The following is a 19,322-nucleotide window of genomic DNA, read 5'->3' as shown; positions in this document are numbered from 1 at the left end:
TTATCGTTTCAATGAAACACAGGCCGTTTGCGTGCCATCGAGGCTTCACGAGAAAACGCCGCATATGAATGTGTCGCCGGGTACAGTACGAAGCGCTCCTTCAATCTCACACCGCCCATTTGCACATGCAAATGGAGGGGTGGGTGGCCGGCGCCGCATAAATTACATTTCCACGCGATTGGCGGCCTGAAACGAGAGAATTACAATCGAGGAGACGGGAGGTTGATTGTACTCGTCTTTTAACTCATTCATTGCCATTCCCGAATTTCTTCAGGAATTGAAATGCATGACATGAGCGCCATTTTGTTTGTGTTTTTTTTTCTTGCGGGGGGTGCCGATTAAGCGCTTATCAGACCTCAGGCAATGTTTTTACCTTAAACAAGGGAGCAGCATTTTCCTTTTTCCCATGTTAGCGCTTTGTTACAGCTTCAGCTGTTGTCGAAGCACTATATAAATCAATATGTATGTATTGTATTGTATTTTGTACAGCCGCCCCATTTCAACCTCATATAATTCCAGGCCCATATAATTTAGGAATTAACTTTTTTTTCTGACAAAGAAGAGAGTCTAAGGTTTCTTACGCTACATTGAATGTTGATGTAGTCCTAAAATTCAATATTCTGTGGGTCCTGCAATTTCAGTGAAAATGACAAAAACCCTGGCACTTGAGTGGACACCTATTTGCACATCGTCTGGCAGTGAATGCGTTAATTTTGTTTATTTTTTTTCCTTGGTAAGCCCCTCGACGCAGCGTTTGGCTAATGCAAGCTTGTATTCGGACCGTCTGCCCGCTTAGCTCACCAAACAGAAGACTACCAATACTCGGTTTAGCTTTTAGCTTTTAGTTATCTCGCAGTAGAGACATTTACATTTCACAGCGGCAAAGATGAAAGGAAAGAAAGAAGTAGAAAACAAAATACAGGAACTGCTGGAAAGGCAGCCACTCTTGCGGCGCCATCTTGAAGTGAAAAGAACGAAATAACAAATATATGACAACTCAAAGACAACAGACAGGCATTCAATCTTTGGTACTTTCTGCACTCCTTGTTGCATGAAGCAGTTCTAGATGAAAGAGGAGAGGATCAAAGCGTCCTTTTCACCAGTGGACCAGAGACCTCATGGTTAAATATGCACGTCTGCCACAAGCTAAATGTTGAAAGCAAACGCGGAGCTATAGACGAAAAGAGATTGTCTCACATCTCCTGTCCCACGTAAATCTGCTTCAATTCCAAGCCGACGCTCAATCAACGCTGCTTTCTCTTCTCGCTAACACTGCAACTTTGCTTACATTTTGGCTTTAATGACAAAACCCAGTGATTAAAAATCCAATTTTTCATATGTCCCGTTTAAATTAGCTGCGCTGATGTAGCATCCACCCCCTCGCTGAGCTTGGCTAATGAGCAGTGGCTAAGTGGGCGGGTAGAACATTCGTCAATGAAGATGTTCCAGGTTTGACTGAAGCGACCCGCAGCTCTCCACACTTTTTTTTTCCTTTCTTCTTCTTTCCATCACACGGACTTTGTTCGCTTTGATTGGCGGCCATTAACCTTCGGCCAGCGCTGTTATTCATCCGAGGTCCCCCATTTTTGTAACTTTCACCGTCAAAGGGGAAAAGTCACAGAAACGAGTCGATGTCAACCTGACGTGTCCGTCACCACGTCGCTCGTTTTTTTTTTTTTTCGGCTTTGATGAGAAGTCGGCGGCGACTCTTTTAATGATGCACGAAAGGTCATGGAAATGCACCGCTAACTCGGAATAACAAATGTGCTTCTGGAGGACTTTCCTACCCCCATCTGGTCTTGGCTAACTTGGACTTTTCAACTTTGAAAGCTCCCGATTTGTAGCTTCACATGACAGTGAGACCTCGGTTTACAAACCCCTTGGCTTACGAACTTTTCGGTTTATGAACTTTACATTTATGAACATTTTACCTTGGCATACAAACTTTTTTCGTACACGGAGCTGCCTCAATGAGTGATGTGTCGTTCGCGAACGAGCCCGTTCTCACAACAAAATGGCAGCCTGTTTTTGTCCTCTATTCCCCGCCCCCAGTCTTCGGATGAAGCCACGTGATTGGTCAAGAACGCAGCAGTGAGGGCGGGGTGGTTTAAACATTAAAGAGACAGGCAGACGACAGTGAGGCAACCTGCACAAGCCATCTGTACACTTGATGCAAAAAGCTATCAACCCAGCTAAACAGAACACAATTGATGAGGAACTAGATAAAATTATCGCAGAGAAAGCACCTACAAGGGATCATTCCTCAAGATGGTGAAAGAAGAAGGTTACGTTCCTCATCAAGTGTTTAGTGCTGAGGAAACCGGCCACTCCATTCTATCAAGCCATCAACGACCATCACAAAGGTAAATAAAACAACTTTATTCTACTATACAGTTTATGTCTTTAATTATAATACCATTGCACAGTTATTATACATAAAATAAGGTATATTTTGTGTAGTTTTAAGGCTTAGAAAGTTAGAAAGTAGAAAATTATGTTTTATGGGGACTGGGAACCGATTATTCTCATTTTAATGGTTTCCTATGGGAAATTAATTTTTGGGATACACACTTTTCGCCTTACACACTGTCTGGGAACCAATTAAGTTCATAAGCCAAGGTATCACTGTATCAGTAATGTCGCTAACACTGCAGCTCTGCTTACCTTTTGCCTTTGACACAGTGACTCTTTAATTCACTTATTTTTTTTCAATGATACTAATCCAAACAGAGAAACATCTATTTTCCACGATACCATATGTCTGCTCGAAGCATTTCCGACTCGCAAACAAGGTTTCCCCGCGCCTTAATTGAATTGCCGTGCACTTTGCAGCCCAAATGTACACAGCGTTCGGGCCATGTGCTCGTCACGCAAACTCGATTAACTCGAGTCTAACGAGCGGCCGGCGAGCAGCTTCTGAAGCACAAATGCCAACCGCATCCCGGCGTCCTATTTTGAAGACGATCGGGATCCGTCCGTCCGTCAGAAGGAAAACGCTTTGATTTAGTCACACGCGACTGACATTTAACAGCGCCAGCGTTCTGATTTTACCCGACAAATATGTAAATTGTCTTCAAAACAAGCAATTAGGAAAATTGCTTGATTATGCGTGACAGATGCAACATTTTGAGAGAGAAAAAAAATACGAAAATGAGAAAATTCACTCACGTTAAATGTCAACATCGATGAATAATTTCAACAATCACGCGCGATCATCATATACAATATGTATCTCATACACCTGCTTAGTTTTGGGACACTTAAAAAAAAGTACAGTGATACCTCAGCTTACGAACTGAATTGATTCCCGGAAAGTGTGTGTAAGGCGAAAAGTGTGTCTTCCAAACATTAATTTTCCATAGGAACCCATTAAAAAATAGAATAATCCATTTCCAGGTCCCCATAAAACATAATTTTCTACTAAATAAGCCTCAAAACTACACAAAATACAGTGAGACCTCAATTTACGAACTTAATTGGTTCCCAGACAGAGTGTCTAAGGTGAAAAATGTGTATCTCCAAAAAAAATCCCATAGGAAACCATTAAAATGGGAATAACCCGTTCCCGGGTTTCCATAAAATATACTTTTCAACTAAACAAGCCTTAAAACTACACACAACATACCTCATTCTATGTATAATAAATGTGCTATTGTAATGAAAGAAATACACTGCATTGTATCATAAAGTCACTTTATTTACATTTGTGATGGTCATTGATGGAATGGCGTTGGCGGTCGAAGGTCAAACGGAATTGCTGTTTGGAAAGAGAGGCACATTACATGAGGACTGTAATTAAAGAAATAAACTGTGCTGTAAAATAAAGTTTTATTTACCTTTTTGTTGGTCGTTGATGGCTTATGGAAGGAGAGTCACCTTCCATAAGGACTGTTGGTAACTTAACCTCTGGTGCTGTTCGGTCGTATGCTTCCGCCGAAGATCACTCCGCCAGCCGTGTAGGGTGTGTATTATGAAAATAGTGCTTATTATAAGGTTTAATTTTCAGAAATTTGAAGTGTGTAAGACGAAAAGTTTGTACGTCGAGGTGTTTGTAAGTTGAGGTCTCACTGTATACCTAATTTTATGTATAATAAATGTGCTATTGTATTGTAATTAAATAAAAAAAAACAGTACTGTATAATAAAGTCATGTTATTTACCTTTGTGATGGTCGTTAATGTAGTTGCCTCTTGAAGTTGCAGTGCTTTCTCGGCGATAATACCCTCACTCACACTGTCCCCTGCTAGCTGATTTATCACTAATCCAAATCAACAGACGTTTTTCAACCTCTTCTATTGCCTGAGACCGTTGCTTAGACAACACAGAAACACCCTTAGCCACACGTAGCAATCTTAGCATAGCTGAGACGTTAAGTTACACAAACGCACACCTCGTTTGTGTTTTTTTGAGGATCTCCTTCTTCTGCTCGACCGTAATTTTGTTTTATGTCCTCTTTGGCTGAACGAGCCTGTGGTGGGGTCTTTTTTGGTCCCATAATAACAAAATTGTCTTTGATAACAAACCGCCTATGCACTCAAGGAAAGGGGTGATGAAAACTAGTCTGTGTTCTTCCGCCGAAAACTAATCCGCCAGCTATTGTGGCGCTCCTTGTGTTTCCCGAAAACTAGTTCGTATGCCAAGATTATATTATCGCGAATTCTATGTTCGTAAGGCGAAAAGTTTGTTAGCTAAAGCGTATCACTGTATCTTTTTGATGGACGCCAGGCTTAAAAAGTGGGTTGCCATCTCCGCGGAGGCGTCACGCGTGGTCATGCTTGTCTCCTCCAATAAACCTTCAGTTTATGCAAAAAAGTCTTCTTTGCTCGCCACGGCGCTAAAGAGGCACTCGTGTGTGTGTGTGTGTGTCCAAAAAAAACAACACGAGCGGAAATAAATAAATAACTAAAAAATAAATGACAGGTGAGAGACGGACTTAAAATGCAAACGGCGGCGGCCATCCAAGGGCAAAAGTGTCATCGTCTCGCCGTCAGACCATCTGAATGTCATTACGGCATCTGATTGGAGTGCCGCCTTGAAGGGCCTTCACTCAGCCCAGATGGTCGTGGAGGGCCGCACGCCAGACGACTGAAACGAGACCACCAATAGGATCCAATGCGCTTACGTTGTGCTCCGAAAAATTGATTTCGTAATGGGCAACTTGTCCTTCGGTGTTTCCGAAGCCACACACTCACTCTTATTATTTCTCGATGTACATTTCGGATTGGATTGGATTGGCCTTTATTAGTCTCGCAGTGGAGAAATTGACATTTCACAGCAGCAAAGTTATGAAAGGAAGAGGAAAGGAAAGAAAGACGTAGAAAAACAAAATACAGGAGCTGCTGGAAAGGCAGCCACTCTGATGCCGCCATCTTGAAGTCAAAAGAACAAAATAACAGATAATGTGACAACACAGACAGAGTCATTCAATCTTAAGCACTTTGCACCCTCTTGTTGTATGAAGCAGTTCTAGATGAAAGTGAAGAGGATCAATGCCTCCTTTTCACCAGTGGATCAGTGACGTCATGGTGGATTGTGAACGTCTGCTACATGGTAAACGTTGAAAGCAAACATGCAGCTTTGGCATCTATTGACTCACATTGCCTGTCCCACATAAATCAGCTTCAATTCCAAGCCGCGACAAATCCACATGACGCTGTCCAAGAGCACCGGACCTGTCCGCTGAAAAAAAGCGGGGCTGTGAAAATGCTGCCCATTACAGGTGCTAAAAAAAGCACAATGGCTCCACAGCTGTCCAGCGATGACAATCAAACTCCACCGACATTCCTCCCCAAATCAAAAACGGTGCTGGCATATTCGTGCTGCTGAAAACTCTGCTCCATGATGAATGTCGTGGCCAAAAATGCTGAAAAACAATCTATCCGACGCACAACAACTTAAAGTGACAAAAAAATACACAAAAACAACATAAAAACAACCAAAAAAAGAGCAAGACTCGTGAGAGCACTTGCTGACGGCTGCCTACTCGGGCGCCATCTGGACTTCTTTGACCCCACAACAAACTAATCAATCCATCCATCCTGTCGCCATACTTAGTTTTGAAAGGCGCTTATGAATCAAATGTATGATTATTCTTATGATTAAAATCATACACAAAAGGTTAATGACAAATAATGGTAGATTAAAAATGTCAATCTATTCCGAGTTGCTGTGCTCGATTATGAATCTCCTTTTTCTATGCCGCTGCCGTCAGCCATTATTCGTATTCCAGCTCCCGTGTTTACTTTTTAATTCGCAAGTGTTGATTGCGACTTTGGCACGTTCGCTGCGCAAAATTGCTTCAAGTACTCTTTTTCTTGTTTTTTTTTTTTCTTCACTCCCTTGTCTATTGACACCCAGTGACAACGGCGGCATAATTAGACACGTCGCCTCCTGTCTGTTCAATTTTTTAAACATTTTATTGCAGGGCAATCACAATGCGTTTTCATATCAAGACAGACAAACGTGGCTAGGAAGGCTGTGCTAGAACCCTCCCCCCCAAAAAAAAAAAAATAATAATAATAATAATAAAATACAGTAAAGTCTCGTTATATCGATATTCAAGGGAGTCCGAAAAAATATCGATATATCCGACCCTGTTTGCATGTAATTTTCTCCGTGCGTGCATAGAAATAGTATCGATATAACCGGGACTATCGATATATCCGATATCGATATAACGAGACTTTACTGTAAATACAAAATGCCGATAATTCCGCGTGGAATTATTCATGTTGGCTCGCCACTAACACCCCGACGAATAGAATGATTGAATACTAAGAAGGCCTTTTTTTGCTAGCTTAGCCTTTGGATTGGATAGGGGGTGGCAAACGTAGACATATGCTACATGTTTCAATGACCTACTTGGTAATGCGTCTTCAATGTGCTCATCTTAAAAAAATGTTGACTCTGCGCTTCGCCGGCATGGCGCCTTTGCGGACCTCTCCCGGTGCTCGTGCGATCGCTTTCATTTTGCTCATCAGCAACTCAACCATCTGTTTTTATCTCATTTGTCAAACTCTAATTGCCGTCACTTTTTATGGTAAGTGGCTTCAAAAAGCTTGTTTGCCGGAGGTCGCGACGTGCCTCGTGAATGAAAGATTGCTTATCAGACAAGCGGGTCTTTATTAACTCATTCACTACCGGATGATGTGCATAAATGTGTCCTGTCCACTGCCAGGGTTTTTGTCATTTTCACTCAAATTGAAGGACTGACAGAATATTGAGTTTTTGGATGACTGATAGAGAATAAGAAGTTATAACATGTAAAAATCCCATGCTTCGCTGGCCAACCAAACAATAGGTCCACAGTCAAGGCACAGATGGCCACAGTAAATCTGAGTGAAACAGACACAGCCCAGTTAAACTGTCGCCTTCATCTAGGAGATCTGGCCTAGGACATAATTTACTTGAAACTCCCTCACAGGAAGAGCTCATTACCCAGTTTACAAATTTATCAGTTCATAGAAAAGCCAACCAATTAAAATATCTGTTTGATTGCTTACGGTTGTTGGTGCTCAGAACATCCAGAGGTGTGGTATTATAATCAAGAAAACTGTTTTACTGTATGTATCGCTTTAATTTGCATGTAGTCTCAATAAATAGCTTGGCAGAGGGCTGCAGAATTCAGCCGTCTGTCATGAATGGCTTCCTCTCCTGCCGGCAGTAAAAGACAATCATTTTGGGTTCGAGTTTTGTCCACAATGTCCGATCGAACATCTCTGACAATGACATAAACATTCAATTCAGCGTAAAAAAAAACCTGATACTCTCTTCTTTCATAACAAAAAAAGAGTTAATTCCTAAATTATATGGGTATGTAGTTATGTGAGCTTGAAATGGGGGCGTCTGTACAAAATACAATGCATATTGATTTATATAGCGCTTTAACAGCAGCTGAAGCTGTAACAAAGCGCGAACATGGACAAAAGGCAAATGCTGCTGTGGAAGGGAAAATAGTGGCAGAGGTATGACCAGCGCTTTATCGGCACCCACCGTAAGTAATAACTAAACCTGGACAAATTTGGGCAAGGCGCTCCATGTCATGCTTTTCATTTCCCGAATAAAAGAAATGGCAGTGAATGAGTTAACAGACGTGTCTAGTTTAGCGCCGCTACCGCCACCGTTAGCTGGCCTTCTGCTAAAGTCCTTTGAGCGCCATTCAAGTGGCCCTTGATTCGCTACCACCCGTTTGACGAGGCCGTAAACAAGTTGCTCTCACACAACGTCAGACAATAGATGATGAAAGCACCTCCCTTCCCCGGCGCAATATCTCCACACCGGATATTATAGCCGCTGTAAAACACGCCACCGCCGTTGTTCTCGTACGCGGCATCCTGATCAACAGATGCTGAGATCTCCGCTCTCAGATGAGCTGTCTCATATTGTACTCGCTGTCTGTCAATACACTGTCCTCATTTTCCTGCTGCGAACGTGTGGATCATTCCTCATCTTGCTAACGCTAGCCTTGGGAATGGACCGTTAGCGCCCGCTAATGACAAAAACGTGAACTCCAAATACAGAAAAATTGAACTGGACGTGAGGGTAATAAATCCAGTTGCCACGTTTGACCTTTGGCGACCTTAAACGACTTGTTGATTTGCTACGCTTGTTTTTAACACGGTCTTCTTTTGTCTCTTACAGCAAACACTGCTGTCAAGCTAGGACTGGAAGGACCCTGTCAGAGTGAACAAATCGTAAGTGTCTCCGTTCCATCATCGGCTTTGTCAATCGGCGCAATTCCAAAAGTCCGGTGGTGTCGTTGATATATTTGCCACGTACGCAATACAGACACTCCCCAACTTCCGAACGAGATACGTTTGTTCGTAAGGTGAATCTGTTCGTAAGTTGCTTCAGTACTGTATTTTCTATGGAATGTACGTTGAAGGCTGATATAAGTACAGTAAAGTCTCATTATATCGATATTCAAGGGAGTCCGAAAAAATATCGATATAACCGGGACTATCGATATATCCGACCCTGTTTGCATGTAATTTTCTCCGTGCGTGCATAGAAATAGTATCGATATAACCGGGACTATCGATATATCCGATATCGATATAACGAGACTTTACTGTACATGTTTAAGGTTTATATTAATATGTTTAAGGTTTGTATAAGTAACCTGGATTGGTTTGTACTGAAAAATAAACATTAATATATGCTCTATGGAGATATGTACATGTACAACTGAAGAGAATATTACATATGTTACGTCTGTGTAAGCTCTGTTGTATAAGAGTGGTCCATCGATGAAAAGGTTTCTTCAGCCGTCATCTGTACCTCTTTGAAGGTGTTGGACGTTTCGCTTCTTATCCAAGAGGCTTCATCAGCGAACTAAAGTCTTTTGCTGGTAGTTTCGGCCCTATATATATCCCCACTGTCCAGACGTGGCGCTGCCAGAATCTGCTATGATTGGTCCCTGCTCTCAGGTTGGGGGGGAGCAGAAGACTACTCCTTGCGGCTACACTGATTACTTCTATTGTCCTGATTGATTACTTCTATTGTCCTGCTTGAGTATGAGGTCTACGACTGGCCTGATTGCCCCATTTGTTCTGGTATCACCTCAATTAAACCTATGTTACCGAAGAAGTCTGTTGTACGAACGATCCAAATTGAACATCACCCCGCCACATCTGGACAGTTGGGATATATATAGGGCCGAAACTACCAGCAAAATACTTTAGTTCGCTGACGAAGCCTCTTGGATAAGAAGCAAAACGTCCGACACCTTCAAAGAAGTACAGATAACGGCTGAAGAAACCTTTTCATCGACTACATATGTTACTACAAAAATATTAGTATGTACCGTTGTTCGTAACTCGAATGTTCATAAGTAGGGGAGAGTCTGTACCACCAAATGAGTTCGGGCCATCGCGAGTCGGGATGCTCATTGGACATGCGGACCTTGTCCTCCTCCTCCGGAGGCGTGCAATCTCGTGATGGGATGGCGTTATTACGACGCGCCATTTCCGCGGCGTCCGCTCCATTTCCAACCGTCACCTAGTGCGTTGAGCTTCAATTTGCAATGCCATATTCTGCGCGCAAAAAGTGAGAAGTCGCCCATCCTTTTGGCCCGTGGTCACCGTCTCAAAATGAAAGCCGCTGCCGCCAACGCATCTCCCCGTGCCCCCGTTTTTAATCTCGTCGGCGCCGTTGTTTCATTTCCTGCCCGCTCCGATGAATCACGCTCATCTCCTGTCACTCTTGCGCACTCGACATTCCTAATCCACTTCGTGGCACTAGCTCGTGTCATCTTCTGCGCAGAAACGAGCACCTGAGCTCAAAGTCGCCAAATCCAGTTTGTGTCGTTCCCCAACATTTTTTTTTTTTTTGACAGTTAGGACTGTCTGCAGCTAGCGTGACTTTGCGTCCATATGTTCGATTGCTAGCAAATGACATTTGTCAATGTTATAATAATAATAATAATTAATAATACATTTCATTTATCAGCACCTTTCAAAACTCTCAAGGTCACTTAACAGTCACAGGATCTCAACCCAGAATAACTCAAGTTAGCTTGCTAGCTAATAGATGACTAAAAGATAGCTAGCTAGCTAGTTAGACAGCTAATAGATAGCAAATAGATAGCTAGCTAGGTAGCCAGCAAAGGTGACCGCGTTCAACCGGGAATAACTCAAACAGATCAAGTTAGCTAGCTAACTGATAGATGGATAGATGGATGGGTGGGTAGGTAGGTAGGTAGGTAGCCAGGAACGGTGACCCCGTTCAACCGGGAATAGCTCTCATAGATCAAGTTAGCTAGCTAGCTAGCTAATAGATAACTATTAGATAGCTAGCTAGCTAGCTAGACAGCTGATAGATAGTAAATAGATAGCTATCTAGGTAGCCAGCAATGGTGACCCCGTTCAACCGGGAATAACTCAAATAGATCAAGTTAGCTAGCTAACTGATGGATGGATAGATGGATAGATGGATGGGTGGGTAGGTAGGTAGGTAGGTAGGTAGCCAGGAACGGTGACCCCGTTCAACCGGGAATAGCTCTCATAGATCAAGTTAGCTAGCTAGCTAGCTAATATTAAACTATTAGATAGATAGCTAGCTAGACAGCTAATAGATAGTAAATAGATAGCTAGCTAGGTAGCCAGCAAAGGTGACCCCGTTCAACCGGGAATAACTCAAATAGATCAAGTTAGCTAGCTAACTGATGGATGGATAGATGGATAGATGGATGGGTGGGTAGGTAGGTAGGTAGCCAGGAACGGTGACCTCGTTCAACCGGGAATAACTCTCATAGATCAAGTTAGCTAGCTAGACAGCTAATAGATAGTAAATAGATAGCTATCTAAGTAGCCAGCAACGGTGACCCCGTTCAACCGGGAATAAGTCAAATAGATCAAGTTAGCTAGCTAATAGATAACTAATAGCTAGCTAGCTAGCTAGCTATTGAGACAGCTAGCCCCCTGACGTACTCAAACGCCAGTCCTTATTTGTAATTGTCGCCTTAGCGCGGACGGCGGGTCCCGGTCGGTGGTCCGCACTTCGTGCTATAGGCCGCCGTCGCCTTTGCTGCTCACAAAGCATCAAGGCATGACGGTGACTGTGATGCGTTCAGAGAAGACATGGCCTGTCCTACGGTACGGTCAGTCCCTAAGCTCCCTCGCGGTGGTCTTATGCGTCCTCTGTGAGCCAAAGCATCTCGGACACATTGCGGTCGCCATGAGCTGGAGGAGATATGACAAACGCGAAAGGTCGACCCTGCTTGCCGCCGCCGCACGCCATGCTCTGCGGTCGCCCAGCTAGCATCCTCTGAGCTTGTTTGCTACAACACATTATCGTGATAGGAAACGTTTGTGATTCACTCTTAAAACACCAAAAACTGCCGTATTACCTCAAATTTGAAATTATCCGTGATATCACCAAGCGTCAGAGGAGATTGTGGAATTACCCAAAAGGGGGATTTAGCTCACCTGAATGGCACCCTGGTGGATATCCTGAGCCAAAAAGTACCCAGATGCTTGTTTAATGTGTCCCTGGCTTCAGCTATGCTAGGGGTGGGACGAACACAGATAGCTAATTCATGTTGTCTGTTTGCTGTGTTGAAACCACAGCTAACCTTCTGCCTGTACGGCCCCCCTCAAAACACAGACGCCCACCCTCCCCCTTCCACCAACCCGACACCCCCCCCCCCCCCCCCCCCCGCATCGAATCGGCTCTTGTCAAAGTCAACCGATGACGACGTTCGAAGCGCCGTGAACCCGACGCGCCACTTCCAAACCCCTTGCGTCACGCCGGGCAGGGTTGCCACGGCAACTGAAAAAAAAAAGCGCACAGATATTTCGGCAAAGCGCGTCAGGTTTTTCACACCTTTCCGAGAATAAATTCGCGAGCTGCGTTCGCCAAACAGAGCGATGCTGATGATTGCACTGCAACGTTGATAATAGGGCACTGTATTTACTTTTTGGATTGGGTTAGCCATTGAACAGCAGCAAAGTAACGAAAGTAGAAGGAAAGGAAAGGAAGAAGTAGAAGTAGTAGAGTAGTCTGGCTGCTTAGCTCACCAAACGGAAGACGACCAATACTTGGATTAGCTTTTAGCTCTTATTAATCTCGCAGTAGAGACTTTTACATTTCACATCAGCAAAGTGATGAAAGGAAAGAAAGAAGTAGATAAACAAAATACAGGAGCTGCTGTAAAGGCAGCCACTCTTGCGGCACCATCTTGAAGTCAAAAACAACAACCAATAACTAAATAACAAATAATGTGACACAACACAAAAGACACAGACAGTCATTCAACCTTAAGCACTTTCTCTCTGTTGTATGAAGCACTTCGAGATGAAAGAGTAGAAGATCAATGCGTCTTTTTCACCAGTGAATCAGGGACGCCATGGTGGAATGTGCACGTCTGCTACAAGCAAAATGTTTAAAGCAAACACAAAGCTGTCACATCCATTGACAAAATATATTTTCACACATCTCCTGTCCCACGTAAATCCGCTTCAATTCCAAGCCGCAACAGTTCCACATACGCATCGGCAAGTTAAAACAACAACAAAAAACAATCAAAATAACACTTAATATGACAACACAAAAGACACAGACAGTCATTCAATCTTTCTCCACCCTCTTTGCTGTATGAAGCACTCCTAGATGAAATAGGAGAGGATCCAAGCATTCTTTTCACCAGTGGATGACAAACGTCATGGTGGAATAGAATGTGTGCGTCTGCTACAAGCTAAATGTTGAAAGCAAACACGAAGCTGTAGCATCCGTAGATGAAAAGAGACTTGTCTCACAGCTTCTATCCCACGTAAATCCGCTTCAATTCCAAGCAGCGACACACGAAAAAAGCAAAGCTCCTGAGAGCACTTGATGACGGCTGCCTACTCAGCGCCATCTTGGACTTCTTTTGACGTGTTTTTCAGGTTTTAACCTCAGACTTGTTGTTTTAGGGTGACACGTTAAATAACCACTAACAGAAAAACAAGAAAAGGAAAGAAATACATTTGTCGGCTGACATTCCGGTTAGATAACGATTGGAATGTTTTGGCATCCTTTGAACCGATTGAAAACCACACAAACTATTGCCGTGTTGCTTTCATTCGTGGCACCTTATCATGACACATTCCGTGTTTTCATGGCGTCATGGCTGAAAAGGTGCTAGGCGAGCCGCAAGTGCTCTTCGGCTGTGCTTGAAAATGGTGATCGTGACCTTGGCGCGACCTCCAAACATCACCTCTGAATTGCCGCACTTGCCTCCGATGACCCTTTGGGTAACCCCAAGATGCTATCCAAACACTTTTTACAGCGTAAACATGAGGTTACAGATCTGTCCTGGCTCTTCATAATACACCCTCAGAAAAACAAACACCCTCCCACCTCTGCCACCCCCCCACCCCCCCAAAAAAAAAATCCTGTCTGATCTCACACAGGTGCATCTAGCTCTTTGGATCCTGTCACCATGGAGACGACCCCCCCCCGCCCCCTCTCCGCATCCTCACTGGCCTAGTTTGGCTTGCCTGCCCTCGCCGAAAGACGTTACGCAACCGCGGTGTAGTAAGAGACAAACGGGGTTGCCGCTCGAGCCAAACGTACTAAAATGTTGGGAGAAAAGTCGCCATTTTCTCAACTCAAATCGCACCCAGCTAAAAAAAAAATGAATTGTGAGACCAATCAATTTGTTGCCTCGGCGCCAAGCGATGATGCAACATTAATTTTGTATTTAGCGAATCGTTGCCCCATTAGCATGAAATTGGAAATGGCGATAAAAATACATTCGAAGATAAATACAGTTTGAGAAGCGTGTCCCGGCTGCAATTGTCCAAGATTTGCCGTATTTTGTTGTTTTTAACTCAATCACTGCCAAACGTTATGTAAAAAGTTGTCTATTTCAGTGCCAGGGTTTTTGTCATTATCACTTAAATTGCAGGACCCACAGAATATTGAGTTTTATGATATCAACATTCAATTCAGCGTAAGAAACCTTAGACTCTCTTCTTCCATCACAAAAAAAGAGTTAATTCCTAAGTTATATGGGTCTGGAGTTTTGTGAGCTTGAAATGGGGGCGGCTGTACAAAATACTACACAATCCATTTAATTTCGATTTATATAGCGCTTTATAATAATAATAATAATAATAATAATAATAATAATATGATATGATCATATGATCATAATATTATATGATCATATGATCTTGTTTTCCTTTCGGCTTTTCCCTTGACGGGGTCGCCACAGCAAATCAGTGTCCTCCATCTTTAGAGGTTTGATCCGCATGTTTGTTTTGGCCAAGCTTTTACGTCGGATGCCCTTCCTGACACAACCCTCTGTATTTTTCCGGGCTTTGGACCGGCACAAGAAGACTTATGTCCCTTTGTGGCTACATAATAATAATAATAATACATGTCATTTCTAAGCGCCTTTCAAAAATCTCAAGGTCACTTTACAGTCACAGAATAAGTTTTTTTTCAATACATAGAAAGGTAGCCAGTTAGCTAACAGCTAGCCGGCTAGATAGCTAATAGATCGCCAGCTAGACAGCAAACAGATAGATAGCCAGGTAGCCAACTAAAGAAAGCTAGCCAGCTGGCTAACAGATAGCTAATAGATAACCAGCTGGACAGTTCGCTAACTAGCTACATAGCCATATAGCTAATAAATAATCAGCTACATAGCTACATGTGCTAATAGATAGCAAATAGATATCCAGCTAGGTAGCTAGCTAATATATAACAAGCTTGGGGGGGTTAAGTTACAAAGTGCGTTTTACCCAAAAACATCACATGAACCGATTTGGACTTGCGAGGACATAAAACCGATACGGCGGTGATGACGCCGTCTTTCCTCAGGGTGGACAAGCAATCCAGCACTTGACCGCCATCCAGATAATATGATGATGATAATAATAATAATAATAATACATTTCATTTATAAGCGCCTTTCAAAACTCTCAAGTTAACTTTTCAGTCACATGACAAGTTTTTCCGTGGGTGAGCAGCGGCAGCCACACGCACCAACGTTCACTCAACCCAGAAGTAACTTAAATACAGTAAAGTCTCGTTATATCGATATTCAAGGGAGTCCGAAAAAATGTCGATATAACCAGGACTATTGATATATCCGACCCTGTTTGCATGTAATTTTCTCCGTGCGTGCATAGAAATAGTATCGATATAACCGGGACTATCGATATATCCGATATCGATATAACGAGACTTTACTGTACATAGAAAGCTAGCAAGCTAATAGATAGCCAATATATAGACAGCTGGACAACTAGCTCTATAACTAATAGATAACCAACCAGATAGCTAGCTAGCTGGACAGTTAGCTAATAGATAGCAAATAGACAGCTAATACAGTAAAGTCTCGTTATATCGATATTCAAGGGAGTCCGAAAAAATATCAATATAACCGGGACTATCGATATATCCGATATCGATATAACGAGACTTTACTGTAGATAGCAAACAGATAGCCAGCTAAATGAACTCTAACATATGAAGAAAAAAAAATATTAAGAAATACAAATATTTGTGAGTTAATTCCTAAGTTAAATGGTCTGAAGCCATCTGATATGGAGGCGAAATGGAGGCGGCCACACTTTAACAAAAGTTGAAACTGTAACTATTCGCTAACATGTACAAAAGGCAAATGCCGCCCCTTGTGGAAGGGGGGGGGGGGGGAATGCCAGAGGTCTGGCCACTGCTTTATCGGCACCCAAGCAAGAAAACCCAATAATACATTTGGCAATGGTAGAGAATGACTTACCTCGGGCACGTACGCTCAATTTGAATGAACTTATTTGCCAAATAACGCAGAGAACGATTGTAAACAGAACCTAGCTCATTTCGCCGCCATTTTAGACTAGCCTCCATCTTGACTCAGGGCCCCAGCTTGTTGCCATCTCTAACCCCTCCTCCCCCTTTCAAGCACCGCCGTCACCAGGCTTCATCCGACCCCCGCAGCCCCGCCGTGATTCTTATTCATGTGCAGCAGCAGGAAATGGGAAGATTCGTGCCTTTTTGGGGATCGCTATCATTTTAGCGGCGAGAGATGTGTAAACCTTTTTGAGTTCAACTGTCTCGTTTTTCAAAATATATTTTATGTGTAACCAGTACGTGAAATATTTGCTCGAGTTTTATCTGGAGCTGCTTCTGCTTACTGGAGCCAGCTGTCTTTGAGAAGTAACATATAATTCCATCAAATAAATGCCCCGCAGTTCTCTCATAGCGCTTCTTGTTCTATGAACTCTGACAAGGCGACATGGCGGACCTGCCACGGTGGGCGTAATCTTGTTTGCCCAGAGGGCGTAAAAGGTCCGCCTCCGGCGATATTTGCCAACGCAGTTGCGATAAGGCCGTGATTGTTTGCGTAGTACTACGGGATGACGAGGCCCCCCTCCGTTAGCGTTAGCGACTAGCCGCTGGCAAATACTGCAGAGTACGAAACAGATTTTTGTTTTTTGTTTTTTTTTTTGGGTCAACTCACTCTGTTTGTTCTTTTGACTTTTGTTTAAGTAGACATTAGTTAGAAATAATAATAATAATAATATTTTAATAATTTATCAGCGCATTTCAAAACTCTCAAGGTCACTTTACAGTCACAGGATCAGTTTCTCTGTGGGTGAGCAGCGGCAGCCACACGCGCCAGCGTTAACTCAACCGGGGATAACTCCAATACATGTAGATCAAGTTAACTGGCTAGCTAAAAGATAACTAATAAATATCTAGCTAGCTAGCTAGTTAGACAGCTAGCTATCTATTTGTGATCTATTTGATATATATTAGCTCTGTAGCCAGCAATGGTGTACTTGGCTAACAAAGTGCGCCAGCGTGTCAACCAGGAATAACTCAAATAGATCAAGTTAGCTAGCGAGCTAATAGATAACTAATAGATAATACCAAATAATATGCAACAAGTCAAACACCCAAAATATTGTACAGTCTATTCTCGGTCTTTTCTGTAATACATTACAATGGCTATCTAGCTGGCTCGCTATTAGCTATCTATTGGCTTTCTAGCTAGCTTTCTATCTATTTGTCTTACTATCTATTTGTCTCTATCTCGCGAGCTAGATAGCTAGTGAGCTGTCTAGCTGGCGAGCTGTCTAGCTAGTGAGTTCTCTAGCTAGCTAGCACTTTATTTGCTGTCTATTAGCTATCAAACTGGCTCGCTAGCTATCTAGTTAGCCCACTATTAGCTATCTATTGGCTTGCTAGCTAGCTTTCTATCTATTTGTCTTACTATGTATTTGTCTCTATCTCGCGAGCTACATAGCTAGTGAGCTGTCTAGCTAGCTAGCTGGCGAGCTGTCTAGCTAGTGAGTTCTCTAGCTAGCTAGCACTTTATTTGCTGTCTATTAGCTATCAAACTGGCTCGCTAGCTATCTAGTTAGCCCACTATTAGCTATCTAGCTAGCTAGTTAGCTTTCTATCTATTTGAGTTACTTCCTGGTAGTGGGTGAACTTGCTCTTTTTGTTCTTTTGACTTTTGTTTATGTAGACATTAGTTATCATATTGTGCAAAGTCTCGTCTCTGTCTTATCTGTAATACCGTACAATAGCTATCTGGCTGGCTGGCTGGCTATCTAGCTGGCTAGCTATTAACTATCTATTGGCTTGCTAGCTAGCTTTCTATCTATTTGTCTTACTATCTATCTATTTGTCACTATCTCATGAGTTAGATAGCTAAATAGCTAGCCAGCTGTCTAGATAGCTAGCCAGCTGTCTAGATAGCGAGCTATCTAGCTAGCTAGCCCTTTATTTGCTATCTATTAGCTATCAAGATGGCTCGCTAGTTATCTAGCTAGCCCACTATTAGCTATCTAGCTAGTTAGTTAGCTTTCTATCTATTTCAGAATCAGAATCATCTTTATTGCCAAGTATGTAGAACACACAAGGAATTTGTTTCCGGTAGAACACGCTGCACTAGTATCGTCGTCAAAAAAAAAAACTATCTAGCTATCTAGATCCCTGTCCGGGTTTCTAGCTAGCTATCTATTAGCTATATAGTTATCTGGCTGGCTGGCTATTAGCTATCTATTGGCTACTTAGCTAGCTTTCTATCTATTTGAGTTACTTCCGGGTTGAGTGAACGCTGGCGCGTGTTTCTGCCGCTGCTCACCCACAGAAAAACGTATCCTGTGACTGTAAAGTGACCTTGAGAGTTTTGAAAGGCGCTTATAAATGAAATATAATTATTATTATCATTTTATTGCAATTTGAACCACAGAAAAAAAAAGAGAAAATCAATCCAACACAAATAAACTCCCTTCGCCCGGGCCAAAGTAAAATTCTTCAAGGTCGGCTTGCTCCGCCGCGCATCCCCATTTCCGTCTAGATTACCGCGGTAATATCTCTCCTGCGTAGCGTGTACCCCCCGCTCCCCTTTCCACGCACCCCCGCCCCACTCCATCCAAAGATTGCCACTTCTCAGTGTCGTTACATAAGCAAAGCTCACAGAGCGTGAAGACGTTTGCGCTGCCGTGTCAGGAATGTTTGCAACAGGAGTAGCATTTAGCGCTAAGCGGGAATTGGTCGAGTGGGTCTGCTTTGCCTTTGTGGAATGACCGTTCAAAAACATAAAGGCAAGCTTGGAAAACAATTAGTGGTGTTCTTTGTCAGTTACAGCATTTGATTATTAAAACCGTATTGGAAAATAGCGGTTTCATTGTTTGTGTGGTGGGACCATTTTAACACAATAATGGATGATTTTCAATTTCCAGCATTTAAGTGGCCCAAAAATGTTTTTTGCCCCACCCACCGTGGTCATTGGTCATCCGTGTGTGAAGTTTCCTTTTTTCACTTGTCTTTAATTATCTAGCTATTCAGCTATCTCATCTCGTCAGAAGTCGAATCAAG

At 42.8% G+C, this 19,322-nt stretch overlaps 1 protein-coding gene across 2 annotated transcripts in view; it reads left to right on the top strand.

Moving 5' to 3' along the window:
* Positions 1–19,322, top strand: part of syt1a (synaptotagmin Ia) — a 96,329-nt gene that overhangs the window by 13,353 nt on the left and 63,654 nt on the right. For both annotated transcript variants that reach the window (XM_088989318.1, XM_088989316.1), the window contains exon 2: positions 8,640–8,692. The gene's annotated coding sequence lies outside the window, so the exon portion shown is untranslated. The remainder of the gene's footprint in view (positions 1–8,639; positions 8,693–19,322) is intronic.

The sequence above is a fragment of the Hippocampus bargibanti genome, linkage group LG22 (assembly GCF_051943395.1).
Source record: "Hippocampus bargibanti isolate YZ-2025 linkage group LG22, ASM5194339v1, whole genome shotgun sequence".
Lineage (NCBI taxonomy): Eukaryota > Metazoa > Chordata > Actinopteri > Syngnathiformes > Syngnathidae > Hippocampus > Hippocampus bargibanti.
This window is presented reverse-complemented; position numbering and strand designations above follow the sequence as displayed.